The following is a 20,447-nucleotide window of genomic DNA, read 5'->3' as shown; positions in this document are numbered from 1 at the left end:
CATCTTTGGATTCTATGATGCATACTCTCTTGGCCTTCACGTTTCTAGAAGAATTGTATGCATATAATTAATTTTGGTGAAAAAAAAGAATGGGGAGAAGGAAGAGGAGGGAAGAAGGTGGAGGAGGGAGGAAGAACAGGGAGGAGGAGGGGGAGGGGAGGAGCGTGGAGGAGGGAGGAAGAACAAGGAGGAGGGGGGAGAGGAGGGGGTACGGGAGGGGGGAGGGGAGGAAGGAGATGGGGTAGATGGGGGGAGATGGGGAAGGAGGGGGGGGGGAAGGGGAAGAGGAGGGGGTAGAAGGAGGGGAGGAGAAAGAAGAAGGAAAAGAAGAAGTAGAAAAAGAGGAAGAAGAGAAAAGAAAGAAAAAGGACGCCTGCCACAGCACAAGTGCCCTTCCCGCCCAGGCCGAGGCACCAGCCCTATAGCGAAAGAGCACGGCCCGCTGCAAGGGCCGCCGAGTCCCGGTGCTGCCCAGGCCAGCGAGCACCCTGGGCCCAGTGAGGCGCCTGTCGGGAACCAGGGCGGCCGCCGGCGCCTCACTCCCAGCCGGCTTGCCGCGAGGGGTAAGGCCTGGAGGAAGCGGAGCCGCACATTGTGAGGATTCTACCTATCCCAGCCAGAATACCGAGCTCCTGAGTCCGAAGGGAGGTGTGCCATGTGAAATTTATATTTTTCAAAAAAGAAAAGAAAAGCCAAACGCAACTACCAGGAGTGGGGTTCGAACCCACGCGGACATATGTCCATTGGATCTTAAGTCCAACGCCTTAACCACTCGGCCATCCTGGTACAGACGAACAGTGTCGCTTTCGCTCTTCCTACAAGCTTTATTCCACCGTCCTCCTCCCTCCCTCCCGTAGGAATGTCTCGCCGCCACTTTTTCAGCTCTCCTAGCCGGCGCTGGGACGGCCTTCCCGCCACAGCTAGGTTTCCCGCCGCCGCAGCTCTCTGTTGCCCCCAGCTGCAGGGGCCGATGGCAACGGCGGCGGAGAAGGCGCGCTCGGCAGCGGCGGCGCCGGGCGCCTCGTTCAGGTCCCGACCGGTTATGCTTCCGGTTTCGAGGTGCGCCGGCGCGGGAAACAAACACGAAGTAAACTTCTGCGTCCCCGGGAACTGGTTCCCGGGGTGCCCCGGACCGGTGGTGGTGCAGGGACCCGGCCCGAGCGTGGTGTTTGGTTTGATTTACTCGCAATAGTGTAAACGCAAAGAAATGGGTTGCTTGGGCACCCGGGGAGTTCTCGGGGCCCCTGCCGGTAGGTCACTTTAGCGTGGGCCACAAGTAAGGCGGGAAGAGAGCTTTTGTAGAAAATGTGTGCCTGGACAAATGCAGGGTGGCGTCACCCCACTGGTCCCCTGCTGGCCGCAGCCACCACGTACGCGGCACGCCTCGCTGGCCCTGCGGTGGCCTCCTCTCCGTTCCCACGACCCAGCCACGCGTAGATGTTTAGGTTCTCGGAACTGTTCTCCGATGCGCGCCTTCCTGTGCGAAGGAGTTTCCGTGTGCCCTGGCGACTCCTCCAGGACTCCCACTCCATTTCTCACCACCAGAGCCTCCAGTCCATCAGGGAGTCAAGGATTCTGTGTTCTAGAGCATCAGGGAGCTTGGAGGCTGAACCAGGACCTGGCAGCCACACCCTTGTCCGTACATCCCTGACTCTGTCACCGAGAACTTCTGTCATCCTGGACACTGCACACATTCACCTCACTCTGCTGGGGCCTCACCAACTGGCTCCTCGCCCACTGGGTCACATTGTAAGAAAGCCTTTGGCCTGCCACCTTCTAGAAGTCCAGTGATCCCTAGGAATATTGCCACGACCTGTGGAGGCGGTCCCACAGACTGCTGCCCTGGTTCTCCAACCAAGAACGTTGACTGCCCCATAATAACTGGTGGCATGGCCCCCACTCACTTTGCCACATTACATTTTGAGGCATCAGTGGCTTGTGTCTGTGTCTTATCCTCAACAGTAATCTCTCCTACTGAGTGTCTGCTGCCCTGGCACTGCGGAGCACAGACAAGAGAGTGTTCCTTTGTCCTCGTCATGCCCTGGTGAGAGAAAAAGGGGAACTTGGGCTCTGCTGGGATCCAGAGGCTCCCAAGGGGTGACAACACAAGGGTCACCATTCACCACCCAGCATCTTATTGCACTAAATTGTCACAGGCCTCAGATTTCAGAGTTCAGCTCTCAAGGTACATAAAATAGTAATAATAAAAATATATGTTGAACACTCACGATGTAACAATTATTGCTCTAAGCTCTTTACACACATTATCTAATTTAATGTTCTTAACAACCCTGTGAAGTATGAGTTCATATCTCCACTTTGAAGTTTAGGCAACAGAAGCCCAGTTACAAACTCAAATACAAGAAGCAGCCTCCTAGATGTGTGCTCCCCCACCTGGGAGCAGTACCACCAATTGACCTGTTGAATTCTCCATGATCTTCTGGAACATGGCAACAGAGTATTTGAATGATACTCTTATTTAACCTCCAACAAGCCCCTGGTATATGACAGTTCTGAACAACACAACCACCTCATAGGGCACCCCTTCACAGTGACTCTGCAGAAGCCTCAGGATTGTATTCAGCTTCTCTGGCAGCTGTTAAGAATGGGCCTGTAGTGCACGTTAGTCTAATCAGAGTTACAGGTGGTTCCAAACCAGTCGGGAAGAGATGATGTCAATCCACCGTGTGGCAGATTATATTTTATCAAAGAGGAGACCATAACAGTAACTCTCATCCCTATTGCTCTTCTTCCACTGTGACTTTGACACCTCTACCATCAGTAGATGAGGTGGGGGGGGGGCGATCTGTGTTCCTCCTCACTGATATCACAAGGCTTGTCTCTGTGGCAACATAATGCTATGTGACTTCCAAATTTAGGCCATAAAAGGTGCTACACTTTGCCTTGTTCTCTTGGGGTGCTTGATCTGGAAACCCAGCCACCACACTGTGAGAAGCCCAAGTAGCTATATGTACTCATTCAAGCTGACAGCTCCAGCCAACAGTCAGTACTAACTGCTACAGGTACCAGAGAATGAGCCTTTAGCTGCTTCTGGTCCCTAGACATCAAGGGACACCTCCTGCCAATATGGCTTTCCAGCTAAGTACCCAGATATCATGGAATAGGAACATGCTGTCCCTAATGTATATTTTTCTAATTCCTAACTCACAGAATCTATGGGCAGTACAGAATGTTACTGTTTTGTACTGCTAAGGTTTTGTTTGTTTTTTTTTAAATGAATCAGTAAATGAAATTTCTGAGACTGACAAACTGGAATACTATACTGGAGCCCTGGGAATACCACCCAGAGACTGCCTACCTGAGAATAAAGCCAACATGGGGAAAGCAAAGCCCTGTGGTGAAGAGTCCAAGATCTGGTTCCGCCAGTGACTGCAGCCTTTTCCTCCATTTTTCCTGGATTCTGGGTCAAACTACTATTTTCCAAATTCACTTCTTACATGGGACTAACTGAAAGGATGCAAGGTCTAGATCCTAGCTGCAAGGGAGGCTAGGAGGCAAGCCTCAAAATGGAGGAAATGTCCGCAACATAGGAATCAAAAGATGCTGGCAATTGCAAGACATGACAAATATCCATCAAAGTGTTGGAACAAAATGTGAAAAGCACTGCACAATGACATTTGTTATAACTGACAATATTATGACATTTTGTAACACTGAAATAGCTTCATGTTCAGGAATCACATTTAACATACTTCTTACAGGAAATATGTCACTCTATCCTTCACTCTGTGTGTGTTTATTTAAGCCATGATATTCTTTATGCCTTCTGTAGTGGTTTAAAAAACATATCCATAAATGCTTTGTACTCCTCCCTTTAAGAGATAGCCTAATTCCCTTCCCCTTCCATGTGGGGCGGACCTAGTGACTCATTTCTAATGAATAATATAAAGCAGAAGAGATGGCATGCAACTCGGTATGAGTTGCACACCATCATAGCATCATCTGAGTTGCATCATACCATCATCCGTTTTTCCCAGAACCTCTGACATGGGGCTTTTACACTTACTTTTCCTTTTTTTTTTTATCTTTTCAGAATGAAAATGTCTTTACTAAAACAGATTCAAGGTTAAAACTTGTATAAAATTCAAACAATATAGAAATGAATAAAGTTGAATGTGAAACCCCATAAATGTAGACCCCCTGTCCCTTGGAGATGCTCTCTCACCATCTGAGTTGCCCTCTCTCTCGGATCATGCCCTCTGGAGGAAACCAGCTGTCATGTCATGAGCAGCTATTTGACAAGCCTGTGTGAAGACCAACCACCACACCCTGATCTCCTGACCTAGGAAACTATGTGAGATAATAAATACTTATTGTTTAAAGATGCTAAGTTTTGAGTTACTTTTGTGCAGCTGTAGATAAGTAATATACACACTGGCCAAAGTTAGTTTCTCTAGCTCTGATGATATATTCACAGGCATATATTTTGTTCCCACACGTATGCATTAAAAGAATAATCTTGCTGACCCTTGCTTTGTTAACTTTCCTTCTTCCGTTTGCCTTCAAACTCCTGAATGGATTGCCCATAGGTTCCCAATCCACTGACTTTCCGTTTTTCCCAGAACCTCTGACACAGGGCTTCTACACTTACTTTCCCTCTTTTTTTATCTTTTCAGAATGAAAATGTCTTTACTAAAACAGATTCAAGTTTAAAACTTGTATAAAATTCCAACAATATAGAAATGAATAAAGTAGAATGTGAAACCCCATAAATGTAGACCCCTTGTCCCTTGGAGATGCTAAGCCATTTTCTGCCCCTCTCCTGCCTTTTCCATGCTGCTTTTCTCTGCCTAACTCTCCGCCAAAGCCCAGCATAAATCCGACCGTCCCACTACACATATAGTTGTAAAGTAAAATGAGTAAATATAAGTTACACTTACCTGTGTTGTGGAAAATAACTCACACGCAGGAAAGATGGAGAAGCACGATCCTATATTTCTCGAGGGCTCAGAGGGGAATCCCCAATTCTGAGCAATGAGCTCAAGCTGGAGTTTCTTTTATATGCTTGTTACAAGGCAAAAAGGGAGGGGGAAACAACTGCTAAAATCAAGCACACAGAAGCAGAAGCAAAGGTCAGTGTTTTGGCCTTGAGACAACTGCTTATCAGGGAAAGGCTACTATCTGGGAACAGCTGCTGGTCAGCTCCTACTTAAGAACAGCTACTGCTCAGCTATGTCCTGTCACATTCCCCTCTTTGATGCTATAAGGTGTGTTATCCCTTTGGCATCACTATATTCCTGGCTATATGGCTGAGGTCCTTGGGAGGGTTGCAACTGCTGATACTGGTGTTGGTACCGCTGGAGAGCTAACACTTTGGCGGCTACCCTACGAGTCACTGTGGCCTCAGGTGCTGGACCAAGGTCCGGAGGAAGCAGGGTCCCTTATGCCTGACACCTCCGGGTCTGGTATTCTATGGTCCTGGATATCACTCCAGTCCAGTATACCTTCCCTCCCCAAGTGCAGAGGGATTGCTGTGGCTGAATGCAACCCGATGGCATGTCAGTGGAGGAGCTGAAAGCTGACCTTGGGAGATAGTAAGAGACCACTCTGCTGCTGAGCATAATCCTATGCCCGGAGGTATTACATTTGCAGGCTGGGGCTGAGACAGGGGCCGCATTTGTTAAGCAAAGCATACAATAAATCCAAATGCAGAGACCAAACAGAGACAAACTATTCCTAGGGTGATCCGCTCCATGGAATTCCATTCTGCAGGGTTCATAGTCACTAGTCCAATTCCCAATGCTCCTGCAAAGATGCCAATTAAAGTCAGGTACCCTGAGGAACAATGGTCCATTCCTTGGTGTCTTCTTTACTGGCTGGCGTCCTCCGGTGCCTCAGCGTGGGCATTCTAGGCTCAGGCCTAGTCCTCGGGTCCTCGGGATCTGCTGCTGTTTTGGCCTGGCTGTAGTGGATCCAAGGGGTGACTCCTGCAACCTAGGCAATGCTAGCGGCAGCAAGTCTGTCCAGAGCAGTCCAGTTTCCTGGTCTGCGTGCCCAGTGACTCTCCTGCCCTTAACCATATAGATGCTTCCATCGATGTAGTGGGTGACATTGGGTTGGGCCAGGGGCTGGTCCTGGAGGTCTGGCCGGCTGGCGTGGACTTCTTTAGTTACTCTAAGACAGTCATGGTCCAGCTCTCCAAGTTCTGCCGGTAAGTAGGTGGCTGGATTGACTTGTTTCATGGTCTTAACATGCACCCTCGGGTTTCCTTGGAGGATGCCCTGGTACTGAGTCAGTCTAGGGTTCGACAGCCACTTATGCCCCTGCCCAGCAAGGAGGCTGTTCACTGTGTGTGGTACGTGAAGATTGACTTCTTGGCCTAGAGTTAACTTGTCTGCCTCTTGCAAGAGGGTTACGGCAGCAGCGACTGCCCTCAGACAAGGTGGCCAGCTGGTGGTGACATGGTCCAACTGCTTAGACAGGTGAGCCACCGGATGTTGCCATGGTCCGACAGGCTGGGTCAGGACCCAGGGACTACCTTGTCTCTCTTATGGGTATACAGATCAAAAGGCTGCCCCGGCTCTGACAGTCCAAGGGCAGGAACATTACTGAGTCACCCCTTGATATCTTGGAAGGCTTTCTCTTCATTTCCTCCCCATTCTAGGGGCTTAATGTCCGGACCCTTTAAAGCCTGGTAGTAGGGCTGAGTTCCACAGCAGCAGGGTGCAGGCTGGCTTTTTCTCAGGAGAACGAGCATTTTTCTCAGAAATTAGACAAGGTTCTGAAGGGTGTTGGCAACTCTGCCATTTCCTGTCCGTGCCCCTGATCACACCGTGAGTACTTCCGACAAGCCTGGTTGCTGAGCTCTGTGCCTGGCAACACTGCTGGAGCCCCAAGGGAGCTTGCAGGCCACTGGGCCAGGCGAACCCGATGGAGCAACGTGAAGGGCCATGACAGAGGACTGCGCGGACAGCTGTGGGGGCACTTCAGATACACAGCGAGCGCCCTCTGTAACTCGATGTGAAGAGTAGGAGTGTGTTTGGGATGTGCTTCTGGTGTTTTTTCCTTAATTCAGCCAGGCGCTTCAGCAGCGTGTGCGTTCCCTCCCGGCACCGTTCCTGGGATGGGTCGCCAGGAGGAGGTCGTCCATGTACTGCAGAATTGTCAGGTCTGTCCTCCCCTTAACGAGGGGCTTCAGGTCTCCTGCTAGGCTTCCCCAAATAAGGTTGGGAAGTTCTTAAACCCCTGGGGCAGTTTAGTCCAGGTCAACTGAGTCTTGACCACTGTGTGCGGATCTTTCCATTTAAAGGCAAAAATGGGTTGGCTGGAAGGTGCCACAGGAATGCAGGAGAAGGCATCCTTCAGATCAAGGCAGGTAAACCACATTGCTGTTGAGGGAAGCTGGCTCAGGAGGGTGTACGGGTTCGGGACCACCAGGTGGCGGGTGACAGCTGCTGTGTAGACAGCCTGCAGATCCTGGACTGGCCGGTACCCGCTCCCGTCTGGCTGCCATTATGGGTCTGGGCAGGTGTGGCCCCATGTTATGGAGCCAATCTTCTCCAAGCTCTCACGCAGGTGCTGTAACTCAGGGGACCTGCCTCCCAGTCACGTTTTGGGCAGGGGAGTCTTTCTTTATCTGTCTGGCCCAGAGCATGGCCACAGCTATTCAGCATATCTAAGTGACCAGCTGAAGGCTATAGGTATGTCAAATGACTATGCCATGGATTAGCTGTAAAGCTGTTGCTGTACAAAATAGCCCTGCATGTTCTTGCTCTGTGTGTCCCTCCCCCAACTCACACCTGTGGGGGAAGGGGTGAAGACATCTTAAAATCTCCTGGAGGCCTTGAGTTCTGGACCCTGTTTTAAATGCCCATTTGGGGTCCTCTCTCTTGGCTGCACCTTGTAACAATTTCTCATTTTAGATATATACCCACTTTAAATTTTTTAAAGGACAATGGACGAAGGTCTCATCTTCTTGTAACTGCTTCCGGCTGGAAAAGGGCGTTGTTCTACCTACCTGGGGGTCAGGGGTGCCCTGAAGGGGGGAGGGGTGCAACACAGAGGGAGTCCTTCCTGTAAGGGAAGGACATTACAGAATCCTGGTCAGTTGACTGTCACCAGAAAGTTGTAGGCTTGGTGTCCAAAGACTGGCATTACTGGACCATTGGCACCCTGGTCATATTCTGGAGATGACAGATTTAGAAAGAGTTGGAAGGCACAATTAAATCATAACTACTAAATGACAAAAGCAGGAACTTAAGTGAAGAATGGCTTACCTAGAGGAAGGTGTACAAGGCATGCTACACCTATCCCAAACTCTTATGGCCCATTATACTTTACTTGGGCTGAGGGGAATATATTATGATTTCCCTCCTTTCAGATATCTGAACCCTTCCTGTCCAAGCCATCAAGACAGAAAAGGGAAAATCAGTTCTAAAGTGAAGCCCACAGATCACCCAAACTGCTTACCAACCCAACCACTTAGTTCAGCCAAACCATTGAGTTTCAGAGGGCGATGATGAAGAATGGGCTCCTTAAGTGAGGCCTATATTGCAACCAATTACTCAGGTAATGAAGTCATAGGCATATGCCCTATGAAAACAGAAGAACACACAGGTTAATTCACACAATAGTCCCCAAACCAGTCTCTGTGCCTGTGAGACTGTCTTTTGGGAAGGCATTCAGTTGCGAGGTCTTTCCTGCAATGACATTCAGCAATGGCAATTTGACAGGTCCTACATACCTGTAAATTGTACATCTTTGATGATATTATAAAACCAGTTTTAACTTTTAAACAAAAAGACACTTTTAAGACAGTTAGCCGTGTCATTCTGATATTTAATACTGAGCACTGTGATTTTCCTTGAACCACAATTTTTCTCCTTAAGATCACCCTCACTGTTATTAAAGGGACTACTTTGAGTTCCGCTTTTTATTTTGACTTCATTTGCATAAACACACCAAGAGCAGCCTGGATCACTTATGATCTTTAAGTCTGCTTTGCTGGAACTCACACAAGGAACCTTCAGATTGACTTCTCAGTCCACCCCTTGGGGCACAGAAGCAGAGCCACACATCCGCCATCTGGCTTTGCCTGTACCAGTTGTTTTACTCAGGTCCTTGGGGCTTCCATTGTGCCCACAGGTTTCTTTTTGGCCATCTTTCATGAAAACAACCTTCGTTCCTTCCCTGGAAAGACTGCCATGAACTACACAACCAACCAAAGTACCAGGCCTTTCTTGTAGGCTTACACTAGCTTCACAAGTCAATCCCAATTCCTCAGGGCTTTTTGGTAATGACTAGAACCCATACATGCCTCCTTCAGCCGTGACATTCCAGTCAAAGTCTTGGTTAACAAAACCACTATTAACGACTGGTCTTATTGGTTTTATGCAAAGAAACCTTATGTCTTTACTCACTCCTTCAGAATGCCAAATTCTGGAGGGATCAGGTAGGGAGAAAAATACAAAGCATGAAGGAAAATCTTTTTCCTCCTGATATTCACTGGGCTTTTCAAAACCTTTACTTTTATGGACTTTCTGCAACATTTACAAACCCTTTATTCTTTCTTTCATACAGCTTCTGATATCCACTGAGATTGTATCTCCATGCCTTATACCTTCTATTACTTACTAATGCCACATAATTCCTTTCTAAAACTTTTACTTTTCTATTTATCTTTGCAGTTTCCTACAGACCTTCTTCATATATATATATTTTATTATTATTTACTTTCCTACAGAGTGTGAAGTTTCAACCTTCCCTGGAATCCTTAATTTCCTTTTTAGAGCAGATACAGAGCAAAATCCAAAACACAGAGTTCCAGAACAATACACAGGTAGGGGCATTCTCTTGCACCAATGCATCCATTGGTGCCTCACAGAGACATGCTGCTTTGCCTCTGGCTGAAGCACTCATCAGCCCCAAATGACCCTTCCTGGGTCCCGAGTGGCAAAGGCATTCTCCCCAACTGGTTACAGGTGACCTTTCTTAGGTCTTACAGGTGACCTTAAACAGGTTTTTAAGTGCGTAAGTGTCTGATCAGAAACAACACCAATGTTAGAAATTTGCTCTTTTCCCACAAAACCAGAAAACAAATAGTTGAGGTTTCCTTTACTCCAGGTTTAAAACTTTACATTCTTTATACATAATTTTACTCATTCAGATTTAACCATCATTCTCTTTTTAATCCTGGTTCCTTTCCCCCTCTGGGAAGGACTATATTTAAACTCAGCATGTGGCAGCCGAAAGTCCCTGGCACTGCAGGTACCTTCCACTAAAAATTCCCTAGATTTGCAGGGACATCCTGCAGTTTTCTGAAGCTCAGACCCTGCAAACACCCTATAGGTCAGATGTTCACCCTTGGACCTCAGTTCATGTCCTTCAGAACCAGAGCCATTCTTATCAGAACCAGTTACACAGAGAACCAGACTGATGCAGTGCCCACATAGCAGCAGCATACAACCTATAACCTGAAGAGAGCCCTTAGCCTTGCACCTTGCCCAGTTCCAAGATGGAGGGGCTCTCACGTGACCCATCATCCAAGATGACGACAACCATGCACGCTCCACCCTCAACGGTGGGTCACTCACGTGGCTTGTCCTCCATTTTACCCAAAATGGTGGCGCACCCACATGGCTTGCTATCCAATCTCCAACATACATGCAATATAGTACTGTGGCAGAATCCCCACCCCCATGATGAATTCTCCCAATCAGCACAGACAAACAAAGGAAAAGGGATCTTTCGCATACCCACCACAGGTGAGGGCCCAATCAGACTCTGTAAACCTGGCCAGCTCATGGAGTCACAGATACATTCACACACACAGTCACACAGAGTTTACAACTTTTCCTCCCCCGAGTAGGAGTCTGATGGTCTGAGCCTTGGCCCAGACTCCTGAATTTTTCCGGTTGAGAGGTGATCAGCCTCTCTCTGGTCTCAGGTCCGGTCCCTGGGGCACTTACCAATTCCGATTGGCGCCTCCAACAGTTCATGGTTTGTCTCTCCCCCTCCGCCTGGGTCTTAGAGTGGTCGGGGATGCGGCATGGGAGTCTCCACCTCGGGAAGCCCAAGCAACTGGGGCACGTGCTCCTTCCCCTTCGGCGGGGCTCCCCCACTGACCACCGCCCGAACCTGGTGGCCTTTACCGAAGGCAAAATGCCTGCTCGAGTGAGTGTTTCCCAGTCAGGGAACCAAAATGTTGCAGAAAATAACTCACACGCAGGGAAGATGCTGAAGCATGATCCTTTATTTCTCCCGGGCTCAGAGGGGAATCCCCAATTCTGAGCAATGAGCTCAAGCTGGAGTTTCTTTTATATGCTTGTTACAAGGCAAAAAGGGAGGGGGGAACAACTGCTAAAAGCAAGCACACAGAAGCAGAAGCAAAGGTCAGTGTTTTGGCCTTGAGACAACTGCTTATCAGGGAAAGGCTACTGTCTGGGAACAGCTGCTGGTCAGCTCCTACTTAAGAATAGCTACTGCTCAGCTATGTCCTGCCACACCTGCAGATATGAATGAGTGTAGAAACTCAGGGAATTCCAAATAAGACTTTAGAAGTGTCCTCACTCTACATGTTCTCATTTGTTATAATAAAAATTAAGGTATGTGATATTATTAAGAATGTAATATTCTTGGTGACAGCATTTTCGGTCGAAGTACTTACACCATTTAATTTTTTTGTGAAATGTCATGGACTGTAGAACACATATATCCTATATAGTGCGCAGAAAACAAACTAATCTTTTTGTTCTTAACTAAGGGTTGCTATTATGAGGCACCAATCTTTCTGAACTGTAGCTACAAGGGGCAGCAGGACATCAAAGTGTAAAGGGACAGGCATGTGCCTTTTCTTATGCTTCGTCCACTGCACTACACAGATGCTGTGTGGTTTTTGTTTGTTTATTTGTTTTTGTTTTTTGTTTGAAAATTGAGGGCAATACTCTCCACCAGCAAAAAGATTAGGACTCACTTTACTGCCATGGTCTAGAGTAGAAACCGCACATTCTAAATGTCTCAGAGGTCTGCCTGTATTGTTTAGATTGTAGAGTCAATAGACCTAGTTCAAATTCTAAGTTTTTTGAGCTATGTAGGCAATGTGTTCCTCAAGTCTGAGTTTCCTCATCCCTAAAGTGGCAACAGTAATACCTACTTCAGAGAAATGTGAGAAGTAAATAAGGTATGTAAAATATCTAGCAGGGTGCCTGGCTCAAGGTAAGTTCTCATGGTAGTCAATATCTGCTCCTTTTCCAACAGCCACTCCTAATTTGATTTCAGGAAAACTAGCTTCCTCCCCTTTACCCAGAGGATTAATCATTATTGGTCTAAATCAATAATTTTCATGTCATCTGCCTTACAGCTGTTCAAAACCAGGGAGGTTCACCCTGAATTTGGGCCTATGGAAGAAAATTCACAGAGCTGTGGGGATGTCTGACATGCCTTTATTCCAGGGTGGGGTGACCCACATACTCTGCAAGCCGCATGTCACCCAATGGGAAGCCCCAACTCCCTTACATACTAAATGCACACAGAGCCGGCAAGGTGCCAATACTGACCTTCAGCTATGTAACAGAGCTTCATTCTATGCATGGGGACCCCTGCTCAAGGCCACACGGACACTGCCAAGCCACAGTCACTGAGACGTCCGGAGTGAGGGAGCCTGGCTGAACCATTTTTCCTACATCGTCTGTTGTGCCAATAATTGGTCTAAGGTGGAGATAAGGAGAAGAGTGGGTGGGGTGTGACCCACTTCTGGCCAATGAAAGATAAGGGAAGGTTGGCAGAGAGTTCTGGGAACGTTTTTTCTTTCTCAATTTAAAAAACAGAGCCTCAGGATCTTGTGCCATTCCTCCCCTCTTTCTTCTTGTGCTCAATGAGATAGTGTGAAATGTAATTGTCAGAGCACTTAGTCATCCCGTGACCATAAGGGAACAAGCCTATGGATAAGGAGCTAATCCCCAAAGATGTCAAACAGTAAACTGGAAAGAGACTTTACCCTTAGTCGCCTCCGTGAAGACCTTAGTGAGCCTCAGCTGACCAGAAGCCACCTACCTCTAACATGCTTATTTTATGAGATAATTAACATGCCTTGAAATATACGCCAGTGATCTGAAAACATCAGGATCACCTGGGCACTTGTTGGAAATGCAAATCCTTGAGCCCAGCTCCAACTTCTTGAATCCTCCTCGCCTGAGCTGATGGTTCTGAGGCATGCTCAAGTATCAGAGTCCCTGTCATCGCAGCGGGCTTTCTGCATGCCTTACTGAGTGCTCATTCACTGTATGCAGAAGGGGTAAAGGGCTCCACAGTGTCCCCTAGAGGTCACTTCCTCAGTGAATCCCCACGATTGGCTCGATTTCTTATTGTTTACCTCTTTGTCCTAAGTAAGCCTGTCTTCTGTGGGTGCACTTGCTGTCTTTCTGTTATAAATAGATACATAACTATTGTGTGAAACCCCAAAGCTGCCTTTCCCTGAGGTGTGTCTTGTTCTTGATAGAATCTTCACTTTCACTTTACTGGCAATCTCTCACTTCCAGGCATCGTTCTAACACCCTTTTATTTCAACATCGGCCCAAAGCTTCAACTTCCGGGCTACTTTTAAACCCATGCTTATCTCAGTTCTACTATGAAGAAGTGTGGCCCATTTGTAGTTTTGCACAATTTTATCGCTAGACACCATCAACACTAGAACATACTTTCTCACCCCAAGGAGAGAATAGGAAGCCATCTGGTTTGGGGGGGTGGGTGTGTGTGTATTTTCACACTGAGGGTTCCAAACACTCTCCAGACACTTCTAGATACCTGACCTTGCTATTCTGGATTCCAAAAAACAGAGCTGGTGGCTGAGGTCGATCAAGCCTGACTTTCTGCTGAAATTTGTGGTGAGGCTCTTTCAGAGAGTGCTGGGTCACAGGCCCCACAAAGAGCTGCAAGGTTACTGGGGACATGGACAAGGACCCAGGGCAGGGGGCAAGGGACAAGGTTTGTCTGCCCCGGGCCTGTCCTTTCCCAGCAATGCAGAACTCAGCTACAGAGAAGTCTAAGTGGCAGTTTTGCCAAGAGCTCTTGGACTGCTTGCCGCCGGGCTCTCTACTGCTCCTCGATTTGGCCCTCGGCTTTTGTTTTCCAACTTTATTAAAGACATATTTGGTTTTATGAAGCAGCATTTCAGTATCGCTTTACAGGTATTATCTCATTTAATTCATTTAATCCCATTTCCCCCATTTCTCCTTTAGTGTTCTACCTCTATCCCGGTTTCCTCTGTGGGCAGTAAAGGGGCTGCATGCTGAACCCGACAGGGTCAGGGGGGCCTGCGTGGTGGCCTTACCAACTCAGAGACCTCAGTGACCACTCGGGATGGTCTGCAATTAGACCTCTCCCACTGAAAGCTGGCCATGGCGGGTACCTGTGGCGGGCCGTGAAGTCCTAGGCCAGCATCTTCCCCGACAAAGATCATTCTACACCTTAACCAAGCCTGTCTGTTGTCTTTTTGCATCGACAATAACAAACTTTTGGAATGTCCGAGTAATTTCTTTTTTTCTGGACCCCTCACTGCACAGGGCAGAGACCAGAAAACCCCTCACTGTTATTGTTATCGTGTCAATTGTTAACTGTTAGCTATCCTATACCCACAAATGTATGTGTCTGTTCATTTTACTTTTTATTCAGTCCCAGAGATTTCCCTGCTTTGCGTTCTCCTGCCTCCCTAATCTATGACCAAAGAAACTTCATGTAACCCCCTTATGCCTTCTGCTTTGCTTCTGATGCATAAAATAAATGGTAAAACTGCCATCTTCCAGAGCATCTTCTCAATCCGATGAGATTTTGCTTCCTGGCAATTGTCCTGAGTTTGGTTCAAATAAACTCATAAAAATGTTTACAGGTATGAATGTCTCTTATGTTGACAACTTACTTTGTCTTTATTTGTATTTAAAAATATATACTATTACTCATATCTTACTGAAGCTATATTTATACTTAGCTTAACTCAGAATTTTTCTTAATCTATGTTGTTTTTATTTTCACATATGGTAGCTTTTTATTTTAATTTTATAATTAAATATACTTATTTTATCTCATAATAGTTCACTTTTCATTACGTTTCTATTTTAACCCCTTTTTATTTCAACGTTTTAGTTTTCCTTCATTTTCTCTCTTCCTGGTGTTATTTTACTTTAATTTTTTTCTTTTTTTCTTAGACACATTTATCTCATTTTGTGTTTTTGGTGAGTAAGAAATATGGCCTCGGGAAGTGGCGATGAAAAAAGAAAGGCCACATCCTCTGTCCCCACGACCTCCACCCCGCGGAGGGAGAGGGACAGTCTAACGAGAGTCAGGGTTTTCCTGCGGCCACTCAGGATGGGGCCATAGACACAGTTAGCTCAGTCGTGAAGGGAGAGGTGAGCTTCGAAAATGTCAGACAAAGGCACACTCAGGTACGCATCATGTATGTTGGGTGACCGTGTGTATAATTTATCATCTGAAGCCAGACACTCATCAGAGAAGGAGCTTGTTGTGCGGAGGCCACCAGCCTACAGGAATCCAGTCCCAGGCCATTGACATATGAAAAAGGAATGAACATGCAATTTCGGACTAAAACTCATTAATATCAGTCTGGCACATAATAGACATTTTTTGAATGAACAGCCATATCAATATGATATAAACTTAAATGGAAATCGAGACACAATTCCTGAAGTGTGAAACACTTCCTTAGTGAATGAATTAGGAAAATTCAGACAGGAAATAGTGGCTGCCTTCACAGCTCGAGTATCTGGTGTGCATTCTGGATGACATCAGCCACACATTAGCTCATAAATATTCATCTATTTTTTTTAAAGTATTAGCAGGAATCCTTTCATTTCATTTCGGGGTGGACAGAAAGTGTAGGATGGAAGGAAGGTCATTCTGATGATTCGCCTCTGGACATGGCAGGACAATGATGCCATCAGCTGAAGGAGGTCCATGGGGAGGACAGGCCCTGCTTTTGAGGAACGTGTGGGACGTTATCAAAGACAGGTAACGTAGGCAGAATACAAAAGTCTGGAGCTCAGGTGCCAGATCCAAGCTGAAGAAATAAACGATACAGTGAGTGACTCAGGCAAATTTCTCAGGTGGCGTTCCTACCCTGCAGGCCAGAACCACAGGCAGAGGGGCCGCCCCAGCACAATGCCCGTGTGATCTCGTCCTCCCGTGGTGTGCGTGGGCAGGGCCTGGCACCCACGACTCAAAAACAAGGTTTCTCAAAGGTGAGAAGAAGCGCAGTCTTGCAAGCAGAAGGAATAGAGTCTAGCTTGGGTGCCAGCCGCTCGGGGAGGTGGTCCATTCACACCCATGGCGCCGGAGTAGCTTGGGAAGGTCGAGGCCCTGTGCTTGCTTCTTGTCAGGCAAACCCGAGAGGGCCGCCGGGATCACCGCTGGTCAGCCTTCTCTGCAGCCGGGTCTGGAAGCGGAGCCATGGGACGGATGATGAGATCACCTACAAAGAATGTACAGGAAAGGGAAGTGTCAAGGGCAGAACCCTCGGCCAATTCACATGTCAGTGTGGGGGCTAATTTATGTGACCCAATAACCTGAAAAACTGTGTGAGGTAACTTTGTGTTTTGATGCTACCAAGCACTGGAAAGCAGTCATTTTTCTGCTTTTCCTCCCCGCTTTTCTCACCGTATCTTGCTATGTATAATATGTACTTTTTACCCAAATTTTTTAGGGAAAAATAGGATGCGCATTTATATATGGGTATAATAATGCATGTAGAATGCGCACAAAATATGGGTGCACATTATACACAGCAAAATACGGTTAGTTGTCTTAACGGCTCCTGGTGATATTTCATAGCCATGTGTGCGGGTGCAGCTATGGAGAAGGCACATACGGTCAACCAAGCCCATACCAGGTATGTGGTTTTTGGCTAATGACAGCCTCTTTCTTCTGTCAAATAAATCAGAGGAGTTGGTAATATAAATTATGCATGTTTCCTTTCATTTTGTTTTTTCATTATATTTTAAGGAGGCAATTCAGTTGTCCAGTTGCAAGATGGTGTGTCAATAATTTCAGGGGTTTTTATTTGTGGTGTAAACTGTAGTATGTCTTGTTTTAAAATAATGAAAAAGTAGGATGAAGAGAAGATTAGAAATTATATTTGATCAAATTTTAAGAACAGGCAGACTTTTGTCATTTTTAACAGAAAAATACAAGGGAAATTCATTAATATGCAAGTGAATTTAAAGGTTTTGAGTTATCAGAAATCTATACAGGACTTTAAGTGTTAGAAGAATTTCCAAGATTTCCATCCTACTTACCCCATTAAACCCAAACAAAATTATGTCATAGAATACCATGATACACAATTTTACCAAATTATATGCAGAGGGCATACACAGAAAGGGGGAAAAATAGGAAACCTGCCAACTTCATCTACTTTTAGTATTTTCAGCTTCCACTTTCTAATTTTTGGTCCATTTCAGTCAGGTCTCCTAATCTTCTTCTGCTCTTCTGGGTGTTCAAGTTTATCTGTTTTCTGACCTATCTTGTATCCTTTCTTTCCTTTTACTTTATTTTTTATGAAACTTATTGGGGTGACATCGGTTAATAGGATCATGTAGGTTGCGAACATACATTTCTGTGATACATGATCTGTATATTCCATTGGGTGCCCACCACCCAGTCAAATTATCTTCTGTTACCATATATTTGGTCCTCTTTATCCTTTACCATTCCCCGCCCCCTTCCCTCTGGTAACCACCATACTGTCGTCTGTGTCTATGAGTTTCAGCTTTATATCCCACATATGAGTGAAATCATGTGGTTCTTAGCTTTTTCTGACTGGCTGACTTTGCTCAGAAAGGTATTCTCAAGATCCATCTGTGTTGTTGCAAATGGCAGTGTTTCATCTTTTCTTATGGCTGAATAGTATTCCGTTGTAATATGTACCACATCTTCTTTAACCAATCATCTATCAAAAGACACTCTGGTTGTCTCCATGTCTTGGCCACCATGAATAATGCTGCACTGAACAAAGGGGTGCATATATCTTTGCAAATAAATATTTTCAAGTTTTTTGGGTAGATACCCAGAAAAGGGATTGCTGGGTCACATGGTAACTCCATTCATAATTTTTGACGTCACTCCCAGGACATGGTCTTTCTTTTTATTTTCAGTCTCCAGTTCATTCACATGGCTGGATTATTCCTTTCAAAAATATTAATTTTAAGGCTCTTGTTTCTTATCAGGAAGGAACGGATTTCTCTTCATCATTTTCATGTCCCCTAGTGTGTTCTCCAGTCCATTTTCAATGCTGCACTGAAACTCTGAGTGGGTAGAAATGCAACTTTTGCTGTTAATGCTGTGGCTTCCTTTGGGAAATGAGGACTTGGTGCAAAGTTATGTCACATATTGATAATGGCCAATGCAGAGTGCCAAACCCAAGAAGCTATAGAATTCACCTTGCAGATGAGTCGCAGCATTTAAGGAACAGACACCTTCTTTCACTTCCCAGTTTTACTTTCTCCTGGGTAAGTGCATGTTTTAACATCTTACCACTTAGTAACAGTTCTTGTTTGACAGGTTTCTTCCATGAGCCAGATTACTAAGCACAGATGAAGATTATGAAGAGAAGCCATATTACCTCATCCATGCCCTTTTAAGGGAGTATTAGACCAGGGTAAACCACAGGGCAGGGCAACAGAATAAACTAATGAAACATTCCTGGCTGCACAAGAAATTCCTGTCTTTGTCACATGGAGGCTAAATAATTTCACTTTATCTAAGGGTAACATTCCTTGTATATCCTCTCTACTCCCTGCAGATTCTTGTCTTGATTTTGCCCACATCCTGTTTTGAAAGAGTTGGAGCACCAGCTCAGCTGCTGGCAGCTGGGAGACACCTGGGGCCAAGCAACAGCAGATGCACCGAGTCAGCTTCAGCAGGGAGAGAGCCTTGCAGCCCAGCTGAGCTCACAGCTCAATGGAAGTGCAGTTTCAGGTCTTCCAACCTCTCCTTGGTTTTCCACTCCTGCAGGGGGAGGAATGGTCTTGCAGTTACTTCTCTGCACAATACACATACAGTTGAGCACTTTTGTATTGAATCAGCATTGCAAACCCTAAGGAGTCTGTCTGTGTATGTGTGTGTGTGGGGGGGGCGGGGGGGCGGGCAGGAGGCATACCCCTACAGACAGGAGAATAGACTGGGGTACTGCAGGGCATCCTCATATGTAGAGCCCTTGGTGACTGAGAAACAGCTTAGGACTGAAGTCCATAGCCACTGCCCTGAAACAGTCTTTTATAACAAGGAGCAGGGAGCTAAGTACTTCACACAAATGACTCTACTAGATGTCATGTTTAGATAGATGATAGATAGGTAGATATAGAGATATAGACATCTGAAACCAAAGCCAATACATTTTGTCCAAAAAAAATTTTAAATGATCTTTGCTTTACATAGCTGGAAGAATAAAAAGAAAAATAATGCTTTCCAGATGAAACTTAGTTTTACAACTTTGTTTGCATCCAACCTGAGCCTGTACCTTTAATAAGGCACGACGAAGCCCTGGCTGGTGTGGCTCAGTTGGTTGGGCGTTGTCCTGCAGATGGAAAGGTTGTGGATTTGATCCCTGGTCAAGGCACATACAAGAATCAACCAATGAATGCATAAATAAGTGGAACAAAGACCAATGCTTCTCTTTCCCCCTTCTTCTCTCTCTAAAATCAATAAATAAAAATATTTAAAAATCAAAAAGCAGCATGGAAAGAAACAAATGCCCTTCAATGTAGGACTGGATAAAAACATGTGATACATGTATACTGTGGAATACTACACAGTCATAAAATGATAAAATACTACCATTTGCAACAACATGGATGGATCTTGAGAACACCATGCTAGGCAACGTAAGTCAGACAGAAAAAGTTAAGAATCATATGATTTCACTTATATGTGGGATATAAAACTGAAATCAACAAATGAACAAACAAGATAAACAAAAACTCATAGACTCGGACAACAGGATGCTGGTTACCAGAGGCAAGAGGGGCGGGGGATAGCAAAGGGAAAGGGGGTCCATACACGGTGAGAGAAGATTTAACTTTGGGGCGGTGGGCACACAATGCAATATAAAGGTCATGCATCATAGAACTGTACACTTGGAACCTGTATAAATTTGTTAACCAGTGTCACCCCAATAAATTTAATTTTAAAGAATGAATCAGAAAGCAGCATAGCAGAGGAAGCACATGTTGCGTAGTGAACAGAGGGATGACGCTGGCCAGGAGAGTGCAGCACAGCGCTGTGCCAGCATGACTGAGGACTGAGGACTGAGGGGCAGGTGCTGCTCTTGGAAATCCATCCACTGCCACTGAGGTCACGCCTCCCGCAGCTCTCCCCACCAGTGACACCAGTGATGAGAGCAGAGGGGACACTCACGCAGGCCTGTCCCTTGGAGACACCAGAGTCTCTGAAGGCTGACTTGCCACAAGGACTTCCTTATGGCT

The 20,447-nt window shown here is 46.1% G+C and overlaps 1 non-coding gene across 1 annotated transcript; it reads right to left on the bottom strand.

The window, feature by feature from the left end:
- Positions 1–703: 703 nt before the first annotated feature.
- On the bottom strand, positions 704–786 carry TRNAL-UAA. Its single transcript has one exon. It is a non-coding gene; the product is annotated as a tRNA-Leu (tRNA).
- Between the last annotated feature and the right edge of the window lie 19,661 nt (positions 787–20,447).

Source organism: Phyllostomus hastatus, unplaced genomic scaffold (assembly GCF_019186645.2).
Source record: "Phyllostomus hastatus isolate PE091 unplaced genomic scaffold, TTU_PhHast_1.1 phas_contig_40, whole genome shotgun sequence".
Lineage (NCBI taxonomy): Eukaryota > Metazoa > Chordata > Mammalia > Chiroptera > Phyllostomidae > Phyllostomus > Phyllostomus hastatus.
Note: the sequence above shows the minus strand (reverse complement) of the source record. Positions and strands in the feature narration are given on the sequence as shown.